The following is a 17,361-nucleotide window of genomic DNA, read 5'->3' on the forward strand; positions in this document are numbered from 1 at the left end:
GGACTGTAGTTTGCAAATATTTTCCTAAGCATTAATAGGGTTGCATGATATATTCACGATGTTTGGGTTGAATATAGCAGCATTCTTCTGAACATACTTCAGATCTAAACCGGAAGTAATTACAACACAAACCAAGTTAACCAAACGGAACTGTACACAAGAGTAATGAGTGAGTTGGGTTTAACGCCACTTTGAATAGTATTCCATGGCGTGTCAGTGTGTCGTGGGAGGAAAGACCGAAGTGATTAGACGTTCACATAATCGGGCCAACTGGGATTCGAACACACTGTCATAGATTTCTGGAGTGCCCAAGGGACACAACTCTGCATAACGAATGCAGCGCTTCGACAATTGGGCCAACCGTGCGTCCGTACACAACTATAACAAACTATCATACAACAAAGATGTTTTTGATGAGATATGTATTGCGTAACATTCCATGAAGAAACAGTGGCAATATTACACTATCACAAACTTCAAAATATATGCACAATAAGTGCGAAACACACAGGTACATTTAAAATACAAAGGAGGTACATTATATCAAATTTATTTTAAAACAAGTTTATTATAATTATATGGAATCAATATGAGAATTCAGCAAAACTATGGTAATGCTGAACATACAAGAAATTTGTTCATAATTGTAGATATGATAAAAGATCTTGGAAATTGTTTCTGGATAACTGTTGGTAAAAGTTATACAAATTGGTTCCTTTCAACAGAGTGTACCAAATTCTTTTTCATGATTGAGAAGGGACGTTGTTCTAATGTGGTTGGTGTTTTTGTATATATATGCCAGTTTCAATTTATAGTTTGCGATTGCTTAATCGATGTTTTGAGAAATGTGACCTTTGAGCTTTGTTTTTACAATATATGTAAGATAATTCACAATATTTATTGATGACTTGACCAACCTGTATGTTCTTAACTTGCTGTTGGATAAATGGGAATCCCTAAATGAATGCGTGAACATACTTTTATATTTGGACTGAAGTTTATTTACAGTGGATTCATAACATTTTTTTGTGTTTACTATTTCAAAAGATTGTTTTCTTTAACCCAGCCAACATTTTAATCTGAAAGATTGATATTTGCTGCCAAAGCATGTTGTAGAATGACATTTCTTGTGTTATCTATATAGGATTCGTAATCAATTATTGTAATTTATATATCATTGTTACCAATGGTGGGTATGTACAATATGACAGGCCCAGTTATGTGTTTTCTTGGTTTATTGGTTTTCATTGTACTTGCCATTTAAAGACACTTTTCTTGTGATTTCAAAAGATAACTACATTAATAACAACCAATTTGTACTTGACACCAATCCTCTCCTCCCATTGCTTACACTTCCTTCCTCTGCATATGACATTAAATGGCGGGGAATAATTGGTGCTCTGTAGCAATCTTTACTTTACTTTTTAATCATAATGCACTTGTACACGTAGTTATGAATCAAGCTAGAATGCTACCTAATCCCATTTCAATATTGATTTCATTTTATATGTTTGTGATCGAAGTAAACACAAAAGTCACAACATCATTATTTCATTCCCTCGGTGAGTATGTACACTTGACTTCATGCATCGCTACCTTCTCCTGTTTCAACACTGACGGTAAACCTGGCAAACCAGTTTCAATATATGAGCTATTGGGTATTGTACAATTCACTTCCTTGTTACAAGTGCGAGCCTCACAGCTCTTTCCACAGCAAGCAACGGTAAGTCTTATCATATCTCTACCAATATCAATACCATATCCAGCTTATCATTAATCTTTATGTGTTTGTTTGTATATTTATTTTATGCCGAAAAGTTACCCCCGGAACACCGTAGCCTGTATTGTGATATGGAAGGACAACCCCCGCTTACACACTGCTCGTGTGTCATTGTTTTCTTTAGGAATGAGATCATTGCAATGTTCCCGTGACCAGCTGAAACTTTTAACCTCATTTAATACCTGTGTGTTGAACGTGGGGGTCCACGTTGCTAGTTTAGCAATACTCCAGCCATATCACGACGCGGTATACAGAAATGGCAAATGAGGGGGTCGAACCCGGGTCAGCGTTTCAAACACCCTCGTTGATCCAACAGCTCTATGTTTAATGTAACTGATGTTCAAGTAACATAAACCCCTGAGTTAAAAAACACATCAAACAGACCATTTATCATCACTTTTCTTCAAATCCTCCATTGTGTCCCGTCAGTTGTGCTCATGTGACGTAATTGCGTTTAACGTACTGTCAATGACTTGTCACTTAACAGCTGTCTCTTCACACTTTGAGTTGTTGAAAGTCCGCTAGCAGGTTTACATAGAAATCATGCAAACATTTTTCTTCGAAAATTAATGTTTGTAAATTTGAATTAACGATTTAATAATAAACATACGTTATTTAGTGGATCCAACTCATAATGATTTTCCTGTTATAAATATCCAAAAATGGAGTTGTCGTATCTCCATAAATAGGTTTGAGCGAAGTTAAAAAATACGTTTGGTGTCAAATGGTTCTGGCTCATTATTTTGGAGGGATGAGTCTCTGTTAAACATCAAATGGGTAGTTGTGGTCCGATTTTGAGGGCATTCTGGAAGAGTTGTGACTGGGCCGCTTCTTTTTAACTTAGTGCAGATGTATGTCATAATGACCTTTATGAGGAAAAAAATATCAGCCTGACATCTCCTGCCTAGGGAAGAGATAAGTATGCGAATCACACCTTGGGGAATGGCATCCCACTCGGCCTGAAACGCAAAAACCGACTCCTGCAACGCCTGGGGTTGTGGTTGACGTCGGCGGAGCCGTCTATCCAATTTACCCCACAGGTGCTCTATCGGGTTCAAATCCGGGGATCTGGAGGGCCAGGGGAGAACATCAACGTTTGTTGTGTAGACAGGCTCTTGTGATCCGTGCTGCATGCGGCTAAACGTTGTCCTGCTGGAATACACCGTTGGCGCTGGTTGCGATTGGGGACGTGTGGAAAATTTCGTTGATGTATCGTTGAACCATAAGATTGCCCTGGATGGATATGGACAAAACCTGTCCTGCAGTTCTGTTAATCTTGGCATGATGTTGAACTGTCACTGTTGCATTGACGCAGGTCCCAAGCAATCAAACCCCCTGCACTTTAATACCGTTCATAGTGCGGCTGCACGTGCAGTACGTGCAGCTCCATGGCCCTTTTGTTAATGCACTGGGTGCGTTTTTCCGACTAATGGTTTGCACGTCCTTGTGATCACTTGTATCTGGGAAATTTGTCACTGATACTATAACACATTTAACCTCTTCATTTTGCACCTCTTGGTCCCCTAATTTTGCTTTTATGGCCAAAAATATCCGTATTGCGGTTTTTTTTAAGAGTATATAAAGCTATTTGCAGAAAAAAAATTATAAAAAATTCATTGATATCAGTTCATCAAAACAATTTTAGATGACCTTGAAAACTATTAGCAAAAAGAAGAAAATCAAAAGTAACACAGAAAAATTCATGAGTGGTTTAATGACTTCACATATCTTCTTAAAGGTGATGATTCCGCAGACAACTAGCATTTGGACTCTTTTTAAAGTGATGAAACCAATTTTGCAACACAAATATTAGATTCCCTTATCTCAAAAGAAGAAATTATATCCGCTATTGAAAATCTGAGTAACAGAATTGATGGACTAATATCGGATTTCTTTAAATACTCTCTTCATGACATCCTGCCGTATTTGGAAATATTATTTAACACAATGATGGATACCTCTTACTTCCAAAAGATTGGACTCTTGGTCCTACCATTCCAATTCACAAGAAAGGCTTAGTGACAGAGGTTGAAAATTATAGGGGATTCAATGTACCAGTATATTCAGTAATATATTGATTAGCATTATTGTAATTGTAGTCGGACACTCTTGATAAGGATTTTGACTGCCACTGATGATATGTTTTTCTCCAGGCTCTTATAGATAGGTATAATCATTGTGAACGTGAAGAATTGTATGCTATATTTGTAGACTTTTCTAAAGCATTCGATTCCGTGTGTATGGGCAACTGATGGTATCTATTTAATTTACATGGTGTCAATAATGAAATGGGCAAATTGTTATGTAGTTTTCATGAGGAAGTCAAATCATGTGTTTATCATAGTGTACGCCAAGGATGTGTATTGAGCCCTTTTTTGTTAGGTATTTTTATCAATGAGATTGCAGCTCAAATCAAAAGAAATTATGATGATGGTATACTATTACAACCTGTAATTAAAAAAACTATATTCATGTTACTATTAGCAGATGAAAGAATTATGTTCTCAAGTACTGTAAAAGTTACAAACCTTGATCAATAAGCTCGAATAGCACTGCGATACGTGGAAACGTAATGTTAATTTGGATAGGACAAAAATGACGTATTTAGCAAAGGAAATACACTGTCAAATTATGAAAAGTGGTACTTTCGGGGACATTTACTTCAAACTGAAACCTATAAATCTCTTGGTGTGATACTTTCGGGGACATTTACTTCAAACTGAAACCTATAAATCTCTTGGTGTGATACTTTCAAGTAAACTATCATGGAACCAACATAGGTGTAATGCAAGCATCCAAGTTAAAAAGATATACTTGCGAATATAAATGTCTACTTTATAAATGTGGGTATGGTTATATTTTGGACAGCCAGTGCTTCTTAGAGAATCATTCTATGTTTATATCGAAAAAAGACATTTTTAAATGTACTTTTAAACATGGAAATCCATTCTAGATATTTCTAGCAAATGTGAATATCATAGATATTTTAAAATGCAATTGCAGGCAATAATTAAACTGATGTAAATATAAGAAAATGCAGAATATCTTCAGCACAATTTAGATATCTCGCCCATACGGAGACTCTTGTGATGTAGAGATTACCACGCTCGTTAGACGTTTTGAAACACCTCGTTGTAAGATAAATGGCATCTGAAAGGCACGAGTGCAGTAATCTGTCTCTTACACAGTAGCACCTTTGTAGCTTTGAAACAATGCATTTTGTCAATTCTCATGATCACAGTGGTGCATTAATACATCATACAACGGTCATTATTGACGTCACCAAACGTACCGCATACCACTCATAACTTATGTGACCCTACACCAAAAGGTTTCCGCTATTTCTGTTGATTATCAAGGCGATGATGATAATGCAAACGAGATAAGATCAATAAACCCGCTGGATGCCGAGTTACTAATTTTCACCTAAAAGAAATTACCTATTATGTAAAACAATGTTTACTTCCATATGCCATCACTACCGGTGACGGTCTTTTAGGAAATGGCGTGAACACTACGTGGGATTTTCAGAGGAGGATGTCGTTGACGGAGGGATCGTATATATACATAAATGTCTCATGTAAGTAATCAGAAACAATCTGACAATCTGCGTGCTGTTATTTGTTTTATGTTTTCCAATGTAACCAAGAGAATTAGTCGGGAAATGCAGATAACTACTGTTGTCGCTACGCTTGATTTTGTTTCAGTCATGGGGTCAGACAAAACGGAAACTTTCACGATGTCTGTTGAATTTACTTGATCATAGCAACGTATCTGTCATCATTGAAACCCACACCACAGTAATCGCACTGATACATGTTACACTTTGAATGTATGAAATGACTTTCAGGAAATGACTGAAATATGAGTGTCTGGTTTACAATACCTGTCTGATACAATTCGGCCAAGTGACGTAATCGATCATCAAACAACACTCATGAATTGCACCAACTAGTTGTTGACTGGTAATGAGTCTGATCCAGTTACTTTAGCCAATTTTCCCATCCACTGTTACGAAAAATAATCTTCGGCTCAAAGTAACATGACATCACAAATACCTAAGTGTTGTATAAACCCTGTTGTCTCTCACTTACTGATTTAGTGTTAATTAGTCTGAGCAAGTTACTTTGCGAATTTTTTACAACCACTGTTATAAAAATTATCACTTGAAATCACATATTCCTGTTGCATCAAAACTGTATCTCACTTCGTGAATTAGTCCATTTATGGTCAGATGTGCAGCAGTAGTCATAAAACTGATGTAATGTGGTTAAAATGCATACAAAATGAGAACATTTATACATGATAAACATTTATGTTTGAAAATGCGACTTCAACCCAGAGTGTTACTCGTCGCTATCATCGAGGAAGTTTCTGCATGTCACATCCTCAATCAGATAAGGACTGCAAAGTATCGCAGCACAACATCACAGTCGCACATTCCGATGCAACACTCAGATTACTTCCTGGTCTCAAGGGCGAGGCTGCAAAAAAACCTCCACAACACGCGAAGCGTTAGCCTGATCTCTCATATTCATGTCTCATATCATGTTTTATGTTTCCCCCCACAATCCATTTTCTTACGATACATCATATCCAGAGACGCTTGCCCAAGTTCATAACACTTTCTTTAAACAGTATCCTAGCAGGGGGGTGTTTTATACGTTGTGATCCATCCATACAAAGGAATATCCCTCGGCTGTGTATTTGTACATGAGTATGAGTAAAGAAATAACTTATTCAAGGTATTCATTTCCACATGCAAAGGTTAGTAAAGTGTACGCTTGGTCACATGAAGAAACTCACGGTACAAGGCATTGAATTCTGAACCCCCAGCAAACAACATTTCAGCAAAAGCCCTATGACGCTCTTTGAAAACTTCGTAGAATAAAGTAAGTTGAAGAAAACTGAAGTTTAAAACATTGTTTCATCGCTTGAATGTTTTACAGGGGAAATGTTAACATGTTTATAATGGCGGGGGGAACTCTATATTTTTACTGTCCACTTTTCTACTGCAGTGTAGCTGCCGCGTTTGACTGCGCATTTTGTGTTAGCTGAATGGTTACATCTATGTTATGTTTACATACTGTCCTGAATAGCGTGTGTTTGTGTGGTTTGAAATAGCTTTCCAGTTGAACTCCCTCTTTCATTCGTTTCAAGTATGTGCCTTCCCATTCAAGTTGCACTTTGACGCGCGTATGGTCTATTTGAATAGATTGTAACCTGATGCCTTTTAGAGTTATGTTTTTATCATTCTAAATTTGAATTGGACAAAGTCAGATAACAGCGTTTATGTATATCTCTTCCTTGCTCAAATGGTGATGTGATTATTTTTTGGGATTTTCACCTTGCATTCGAAACCACGATCTTGGGATCCACGCACGTCAAAGGGACGTACCTCAGTATGATTTTGTAGGATGAGTGAGTTGGTTTTATCGCCGCCGTGAACAGTATTTTAGTTTCATCTTGGCATGTCAGCTTGATGGGTGAGGAAGCCGAATTGATGTAGGTTTAAGAGGTTACCAATTTGTTGAAGCACATGAGCAGGGGTATTGGTGTTAACACAAACAATCTGGGATTCGAACCCACTACCATTGGTTTCCGGCGCACTGATTTGCGGCCCTTTTGACTACGTCTATATTCTAATAGAGTCTAAATACCTTCTAAAAAGTTCCATACCATGCTGGATTAGTTAATGGCTGTTCTAGAAGATTCAAGATGACACTTGACCCCAAACGTATCTAAATATAGTACCTTCCTCTCCACTGCTTACAGCAGCGTCAGGCAACAAACACAAACTGTGTGAATGACGGGTGCTACGGGTAATGTGGGACATTCTTTCCCCTTTCGCGAACACCTGGTGTCATCACTGACTTTCACTGATCCATTCATATAATTTTCCCATCTATTTTCCCTTTTACGCCAAATGGTATCTGTTTCGTCGGATTGTCAATAATCAAAACTAGTTAATCGCTGGCGTTCACGTTTTAACATGCAAGTGTGTGAGTGTGGTTTGACGCCGCGTTTACAATATTCCAGCCCTTTGTAACAGGCGAAGAATGATCACTGACAAGAATGCATTGCTGAACATCGGTTAGTTTCTTTGTATGCGGTGTATAAAGAGTTACTGAAATACTGCGACTCGTTAACACCATTGCATAATGATTTTGAACTATTAATATAATAATGAAATGAAAGCGATTGCTATATCCCATGCTAACAAGAAAAAGAAATTGTTCAATTAAAATGATATTATTCTGAAATTGAATAATGCATCTTTCTATACATATTCTAGAAGACATCTCTTAGACTTTAAGGTAGTGATTCACAATTTGCAGGTACATGTGCATCTTCATGTTAGACGCACAATTTGATGTTTGATGTGTTTGTTGCGTGCATGATACTTTCACATGTGTATATTATAAATGTGTACAACGCAAAATGGTTGTTTTATTATCAGGTGCTCATAAAAACACGTTTTTTCAACAAAAGCTTTGGTTTGATGGGCTGGTGTTTTATTTAAATAATTGTATTTACCTTTTATATCATATAATGTCACCAAATCTGTATTTCCTTCTGGACAACTCCCCTTTATTACATTCGTGCTGAGTCACCATGGTGAGTGAACATATGAAAGAAACACGTATCCAGCACGTGAATAAATAACAATGCTCCAGTCAAAGCTGTGTGGTTCGGCAAGTTAAACACTTAAGATTGTAACAATTGATATTTGGCAGTTTATTTTATTGTAGAACAATGATTGTAACGGTATTACACACAACTCTTTTAGTACAGATTTCTAGGTTAACATATTATTTCAATTTCGAATCAACACGTAACACAATGTCTCATTTCAAGACTGATACAAGGCAGGAATCAAGAGTGATACAACTTTCTCTTTATCCGTAAGAGTTGTGTGATTGCACCAAAGTCCATTGGACGATTCCGACTACGCCATTAGCATATATTTATGAGTCACCATTGTAATGATGATACAGGTCATCAGGACGGTACACATGCAAAGGCTTGTAAATAGTGAACCATTGCATGTCTACTCAAAAGAAGTACTAACGCCTCAAGTGATGTAACCCTGATAAAAAAACCTTCGAACGTAAGTCGTATGACGCGCTTTGAAATGTTTGTAGAGAGAGCATATTCAAGAAAACACAAATATATCGTTTCACAGCTGTTGTGTTTGTTCCTATGATTTGTGGGTGGAATGTTAAAACATTTTTTTATGACGGGATGAAATTATATATTTACAGTACATACTTTTCTACTGCAGTGTGGGTGCGGCGTGTCACTTGAAATGTGCATGGTGTGTTCATTGCATGGGTCATGGCTGTACTGTATATCTATACTAAACAAACAAACGTTTTTTGCTTAGCGTGATAGGTCTTTCAGTTAACTCCATGTTATATTCTTTTGTCATCATGCATGTGTACATGTGCATATGCATCAAGCTAGAATACATGCAGTGTTACCTAATCCAATTTGAAACATTGATGTTAATTTATGTGCATGTGAGTTATTCGGCGCATGAACATTACTTCGGTCACACAGTGATTATGTACGCTGGAATTCACGCATTGCTACCTGCTCCTGTTTCAACAGTTATGGTAAACCTGGCTATCAGAGAGATTAAATATCTTTCAATTCACTTCCTTGTTACAAGCGCGGGCCTCCCAGCCTTGGGGGACATCTCTACAAACATTCTTCTCAATCCAGCTTATCATTAATCTTTATGTGTTTGTTTATTTATTAAATGCCAAAAAGTGACCACTGTATAGTGACATGGTAGGACCCCCGCTTACACACAACTCAGGAATGAGATCATCACAATGTTGCCCTGGCCAGCTGAAAGTCCTGACCTAATTTAATAAACGTGTGTTGAACGTGAGGGTCACATGCGCCAACCTCCTTTGTCGCTTCACTGTCCAAACCAATGTTTCTGCAAAATATCAGTGTAGGGTGATTTTAGGCCGCTTTTAGCAATAGTCAATTATATCACGACGGGGTATACCAGACGTTGACCATGTGGGGATCGAACTCGCGTCATCGTTTTAACCACTGCAGTCTTTCCAGACGCTCTTTAATGTAACTGGTGTACATGTAATATAACCCCTGAGTTAAAAAAAACCATCAAACAGACCATTTATCATCACTTGTCTTCAAATGTTGCATTGTGATTGTCTCCTCAGATGTGCTCATGTGACCTAATGTTTCATGTCCAGATTGGGGCGGTCAGGTAGCCTAGTGGTTAAAGCGTTCGCTCGTCACGCCGAAAACCCGGGTTCGATTCCCTAAATGGGTACAATATGTGAAGCCCACTTCTGATATTGCCGTGATATTGCTGGAATATTGCTAAAAGCGGCGTTAAACCATACTTACTCTCTCACTCATGTTCAGATTCCAGTTTGGAAAATCCTCTAAAGCAATTCATAATGAAATTCCTATTATATATATCCGAAAATGGAGTTGTCCTCACCATGAACGTATGTGAGCGAGGCTAAAAGATACGTCGGTTGTCAAATGGTTCTGGTTCATATTTATGGAGGAATGTGGTACGACTTTTGGGGACTTTTCTGGCATTCTGGTCAAATTCTTGTTTTTCATGTGAGGCAAATTCATGTCATAATCACCTTTATTTGTGGAAAATAATTGTCAGATCATGGGGTTCTATAGACTCCCAAAGAAGTTGGGGATATTTAACAGTAACAGATGATTAGCGAAGTTCAAAGAGTTTCCGAGTGATGGTGATGGTTGAAAAAGAAGAGAAAGGACCAAACATAACCTATAGGGGAAAGGTCAGAACCACAGTGATGTAGTCACGGTAGTGTTGCCCTGATACCCTTCCATAGACCATATGCAGTGGCGTTCTGTTTGTACTAGTATTTACATGGTACAAACAGCAATGTTGATTCTAAGAATGGTATATTTCCGGATAACTGCTTGGCATTCTAGGTGATGTTTTGTGCACATTATGGTGGGACTTCAATGCATGGACTGGTAAAGAGCCAGGTATTGGGGGGGGGGGGGGGGGGGGGATGATATACTTGAATATCTCCATGACCAGGATACTTCATACTGGGAGTTTCTCTCAGACAGATTTTATTCAAATGGTACAGTTCTTCATAATTTTGAAAAATATTTTATTAATTTATGTTCTGTTTTAAATGTACACATAATGAATGATCGATACGGACGTGAGTCAGGGTAAGGGTTTACTTTTATTGGCAATGCTGGGGCAAGTGTTATTGGTTACATCATGAGCACCATAGATATGTTTTACTTGTGTGAATTATTTTATGTGAAGTCACGACACGAATCACAGTATCTGCTAATTACAATGTCATTCATTAGGAAAATCATCATTTGTTAAAGCCCATCCTAGTCATTCAATGTTTAAGCGGGATAACAACAAACCAGAGATTTTCCAAGAACGTCTGTTATCTGACACTTTCACATGCTTCTTACATAAAGCTATTGATTCTGTTTTGACGAATATTGATGAGGAAGTGTATCATTGTTTACAGAAGCTAGTGTATACGCATGGAATGTAACTGTGGTTTGACTGGGTATGTGAGTTATTAACGAAGGAAAGATGCACTCTTTAAAACCATTTCAGGAAAATAAAGGATAATGATGCACATGCTAGGTATACTGTTACGAAATAAGAATAAAGCTAGAAAACAGAAAAAAAAGAAAATATCACTTCATATAAAATCTGAGAAACTTGAAAAGTCCTGGAATTGATGGACTTATAACAAAACTCTTTAAGTAGTCTCTCGAAAACATCCTGCCTTATTTGAAAATATCATTTAATACAATGTTGGGTACCTGTTACTTCCAAAAGATTGGACACTTAGAGCTATAGTGCCAATTCACAAGAAAGGCTTAGTGACAGAGGTTACAAATCATAGGGGATTCAACGCACCAGTATATTCAATACGATATTTATTAGCATTATTAACAAACGCTTTGTATTGTAATCGGATACCCTTGACAAGGCCGAAGAACAAACAGGATTTTGACAAGGTCACTCTACCACTGGTAATAAGACCCGTGACGATTCCGGGGAGAATAGGTCTTCGGCAACCCATGCTTGCCGAAAAAGGCGACTATGCTTGTCGTAAAAGGCGACGAACGTGATTGGTTGGTCAGGCTCGCTGACTTGGTTGATGCATGTCATTTGTCCCAATTGCGTGGATCGATGCACATGATCTCAATCACTGAATTGTCTGGTCCAGACTCGATTATTTAAAGACCGCCGTCATATAGCTGTAATATTGCTGAGTGCGGCGTAAAACAACAAACAAACCACTAATAATGTATATTCTCCAGGCTCTTACAGATAGGTTTATTCATCGTGAACGTGAAAAATTGTACGCTAAGTTTGTAGACTTTTCTAAAGCATTTGATTCAGTCTGTTGAGACAACTGGTGGCATCTATTTAATTTACATGATGTCAAGAATGAAATGGACAACTTGTTATGTAGTCTTTATGAGGAAGTTAAATCATTTGTTAATCATGATGTACGCCAAGGATGTGTGACATTTACTGCAAACGAAACCTCTTATAAATAGTTTGGTGTGATACTTTCAAGTAAATTATCATGAAACCAACATATGTGTTATGCAGCCACCCAAGCTAAAAAAATATTATTGGGAATTTTCCAAACGTTTAAACATATTAGCAACTGTTCTTTTTAAATCTTTCTTCAACATTTTTTACACAAAAATATATCCCATTCGTTCTTATTGTTCAGAAATATGGGGCTTTGCAGGGGCTAAAGAAATTGAAACTGTACACTTATACACTTGTAAAAGACTACTTGTTTTAAAACATAGTACTTGTAATGGATTATGGTGAATATGTTCGCATACCCTTGTATATATATATCACTATAGAAACATAATAAGATATTGGCCAAAATTATGAATGCCAGAAATAGATTACCAAACATGCCATAAAATGATGTTATTGTATGAAAGAAATGGACTTCACAATGCTGCATACAATGTGAAATGTTTACGGAATAAATGTGGGTATGGTTATACTTGGGACAACCAATGTTTCTAAGAGAATCATGCTATGTTTATATCGACAATGTTCACAAAATGTCGTCGAGGATGAATTTCACTTTTTGCTTGTTGTAAATATAAAATATATTGAACAAAAACACTATGTTCTTCCAAACAATTACAAGTTTATCTCTTTAATCTCAACAGGAAATCTATCTCTATTAAAATATCATGCCATGTTATCAAGAAATGAATCCTTGAAAAAATGTTAAGCACTTCCTCATTTTTTTTAATGAGGATATCGTTGACCGAGGGATCGTATATATACAGAAATGTGTCATGTAAGTAATCAAAAACAATCTGACATTCTGCGTACTGTTATTTGTTTATACGTTTTCCAATGTAACCAAGAGAATTAGTCCAGAACGCAGATAACTGCGTCACACAGGACGGAAGATTTCACCATTTCTGTTGAATTTACATCATCATTGTAATGAATATATTTTTAATTCCATAAGTCGCGCTCTACCCATGAATATTCTCAAACACGTGAGCCAATATATTCAACAATTAGACAAGTGGATAGACAAATAGGAGAGATTGACACTCAGTGGAAAATCTGAATTTTGCTTTGTTTACATTTCAAACAAGTACAGGTTTCTAAGCACAGAATTTGTTTCCAAATGTACGCCTAATTTCTTACGGTTGATTTCATCTAGATAGTTTGTATTGGTGACGAAGGTCATTTGAGATTGATTCTAAAATGTATGAGGGATTCATGGATGTATGTATCACTGAATTGGAAAAATGCGCGATGTAATTGGCATCTCATAACCGGCATACGTGAAATGTTTACCCAATTTTGAAAAAAAACCACATTATACTGTTGAAGGAATAAAACATAGAAAAATACAACAATACTCTGAGCAGAAGTGATTTTATTTAACACAAGCTTTGGTCAGGTAGTCAGGTGTTGTTAATCAAATATTTGAGATTTCATCTATCAAGCCATACAATGTATCAAAATATGTAGTTCCTTCAAGAATACTACCTTTTATTGCATTGTGTTGAGTCACCGTGGTGCGTGCAATACATGTGACAAGGCAACAGGAAAGTTAACAAATGTGATCTCCCTTATTTATGTTCGTGCTCCCCCACCATCCAGCTTTTTATGACACATTATATCAAGAGGTGCTTTGCCAAAGTCAAAAACACTTAACAGTATCCTAGCATTAGGATGCTTTATGCGTTGTGATCTATCCATAGAAAGGAATGTCCCTCGGCTATGTAAGTTTTTCAAGTTATTTATTTCACATGCAAAGGTTAGTCAAGTGTATGACACAATTCTTTAAATGATGTAACCCTGATCAAACAACAATTAAAGTCGTATGACGCTCTTTGAAATCGTCATAGAAAAAGTATATTGAAGAGACCTCAAGTTTAATATATTGTTACACCGCTTGAGTGTTTGTTCCTTGAGTGTGCGGGGTAAATGTTAAAATATTTATGATGATAGAAGGAATTACACTTTGCTACTGTAGTGCAGGTGCGCGTTTCACTGTGCATGTCTCATGGACAAAGTCAGATAACATTGTGTTTGTATATGTCATCATTGCTCAAATGCTGATGTGACGTTTTCTCGGAATTGCACCTTGTATTCGAAATCAGGCTCTTAGGATCCACGCACGTGTAAGGGACGAAACTCAGCATGGTTTTGTAACCATATGGTAGGTGAATATGTTTTATAGCCGCAGTAAAGAGTATTGAACCTTTACATACTCTCAAGGCACGCGAGCAGGGGTATTGTGTTGACACAACCAGGACGAATCTTGGATTCGAACTCACGAACAATGGTTTCTAATATAGTCTAAATACCTTACAAAAAGTTCCATACCGTGCTTGATTAATCTATAACTGTTCTAGAAGATTACTGATGACACTTGACCCCTAAAAGCATCCTAATATAGTAACTTCCACTCCACTACTTACATTCCTGACAACTGCTTATTGTTCAAATACAATCTTCTGAACTTCTACTGAATCTTAACAGAAACAATCCAATACAATTACATATTGTTCAAATATACATCACACTGCCATATACCAGTATCCAAATGAACACGTATACAGTGTATGTTAGTGAGGTCGGCTCTCATGTTGCGCCACAAATGATTTATGGACTGATAAGTTTTAAAACGGATTAAGTTGGTAGTTGTTTGACAAAGTAAAGTTTGTTGTATTATTTGTGAAGAAAGTCGAAAAGTTGACAAGGAAGTGAGATAAGCGTTATCTGCATGAGTATTAAACACACATAAACATGTAATTTGAACTACCACCCAGAACAGAAGCTTATCGCATGATGCTTCTGTCATTAACTGGAACATCAACTTAAAACATACATATGTTTAGTGGTATAAAGATCAAGGCAACTTTACATGAGTGGGAACAACATTTTTAATTGTTAGCCCATTTTATTGACAAACAAATATATGATAGTAAGATATGCTGTTGCAATTGCATGATCACAAGAATGATTATATCAATAACATACATTTCAGGTTGTATCGTGAGTGAGTGTGGTTTTATGTCGCTTTTAGCTATTTCACAGTGAGGGACACTAGAAATGGGCTTCATACATTACCTATTGACCATACATTTTCGTGAGAGGCGACTAATGGGATCGGTTGGGTTTGCTCAGTGACTCGCATGCCATCGTGTCCCAATTTCGTAGAACGAAGGTCAATCACTGATTTGTCTGGTCATAGTGGTTAAAGCGTTCGCCCGTCACGCCGAAGACCCGGGTTCGATTCCCGACATGGGTACAATGTGTGAAGCCCATTTTTGGTGTCCTCCGCCGTGATGTGTTAGTTATGACATGACACAAAGGAACAAAGGTCAGAGGATAACGTAGCGTATTTATTCAATAAGCATGAGTGTTTGTGAGAACCGTCGATACTCTCACAAGGAAGTATGATATACGTTTTCTGGTACACAAAAAGTTCATTTTAGTTCCCCCTGACACAGGTTTGTATAGACATTGCCCCTACGTTTTCTGAAACCTGTTTTAAAATCCTTGACAACATAACAATTATGTATACATCAGGAACAATGCACAATTAATTTATCGGTATATGTCTCCTTCTATGTAAGCTTTTGTTTGGTATGCTTATTGTTTATATCCTAAACAGCCTCGGGGAGAGATGGGTTAGTGTTGGTTTTCAGCGACCCATGTTTGTCAAAAGAGGCGACTAACGGGACCGGGTGGTCAGGCTCACTGACATGACAATAATTTCGGTATACATTGTATTTCACTTCAGTGTATGGTGCTATGCATGTAAAAACTGCATCTACCAGTACCTTTGTGCAGATATTTATATCATTATAACTGATATAATTTGTAATTCCCGAAAATGGAAATGACATGTCATCTGAATAGGTTTGAGCAGCGAGGTTAGCTGATTTGTTGGATTCATTTTATGTTAACCAGCAATCTCAAAGTTGCACCAACTGTTACATGTAGATCAACCGGCTGTTTACGTGTTAAGTGGTTCTGGTTGGCTAAATGTGGCTGAATTTGTTTTCAGATTTCATCGGACAAGCACATGGACGATGTTTCTGGTGTATGTTCTACTTCTTGTCTCATTGCCGGAATCCTCACAAGGTAGGTCCTTACTACCGGATTCATACAGTTTGAATATCGGTTTTTCGATTCATACCTCATTTAACCGAAAACAATACACAGTAAAAGAAGTAATTATCAAGGTATCATATTGTGCCTAGGTGAGGAGTGTATGTTGTTGTTCTAACAATATCACAGATGTACAATTAGGTGATTTTGGGGAAACGTTAAACAAGAGGCATGCTTAGATATTAGATATTCGCAGTCATTCTATTTGTTTCTACAGAAGATTGTCACTGTCAGAATGGATGCACGGATTTCCCTGGTTCTCCTTGCCCAGGAACAATGTGCCAACCAGACTGGTTTGGGAGTTACTGCCAAAAGCGTGAGTAAACGTACAACATAGATAGTTTCATTCAGAGAACTGTAAGCAGATATCTAGTAAGCATAAAATGTGCCATTGTTGTATCATGAAATACTTTGGCATAATATGAGTTATTATTGATATACATGTATACAAATTATGGATGTAACAAAATATTAATTTATAGGCACCACATATTCAGGATATGGGTCGAATTTGATAATCAGTCAGCCGACGAATCCCCCAAATAGCACCCAATCACCTGTACCTAATTTTCATAATTTGTAATCAGATATATATACAATGTAGGTTGGGTGGCCAACAATTTACCCAGCAAAGGTCACATGCAAATTCCAAACATGTCCTAGAACTGGTTTAAAAACGAGAACATCAGCAAAAGTTGAAGTAGCCTTTTGCAAAGAAGGAAAGACATGTCAACAATGAGATTATTTACTTGGACGATGTTAAAAAAGTACGTTTTGTCTTCGTTTTGATTTTGAGCTATACCTTTTAATACTTCTTTTGAAAATACAGGTTTCTAAGTTGGATTGTTCAATGTGTTCGGCCTTTTAA

The 17,361-nt window shown here is 37.1% G+C and overlaps 1 pseudogene; it reads left to right on the forward strand.

The window, feature by feature from the left end:
- Positions 1–9,348: 9,348 nt before the first annotated feature.
- The window catches only part of LOC139461069 (receptor-type tyrosine-protein phosphatase alpha-like), a 31,689-nt pseudogene continuing 23,676 nt past the window's right edge, over positions 9,349–17,361 (forward strand).

This window comes from Haliotis cracherodii, unplaced genomic scaffold (genome assembly GCF_022045235.1).
Source record: "Haliotis cracherodii isolate W230 unplaced genomic scaffold, xgHalCrac1.p SCAF_14, whole genome shotgun sequence".
NCBI lineage: Eukaryota > Metazoa > Mollusca > Gastropoda > Lepetellida > Haliotidae > Haliotis > Haliotis cracherodii.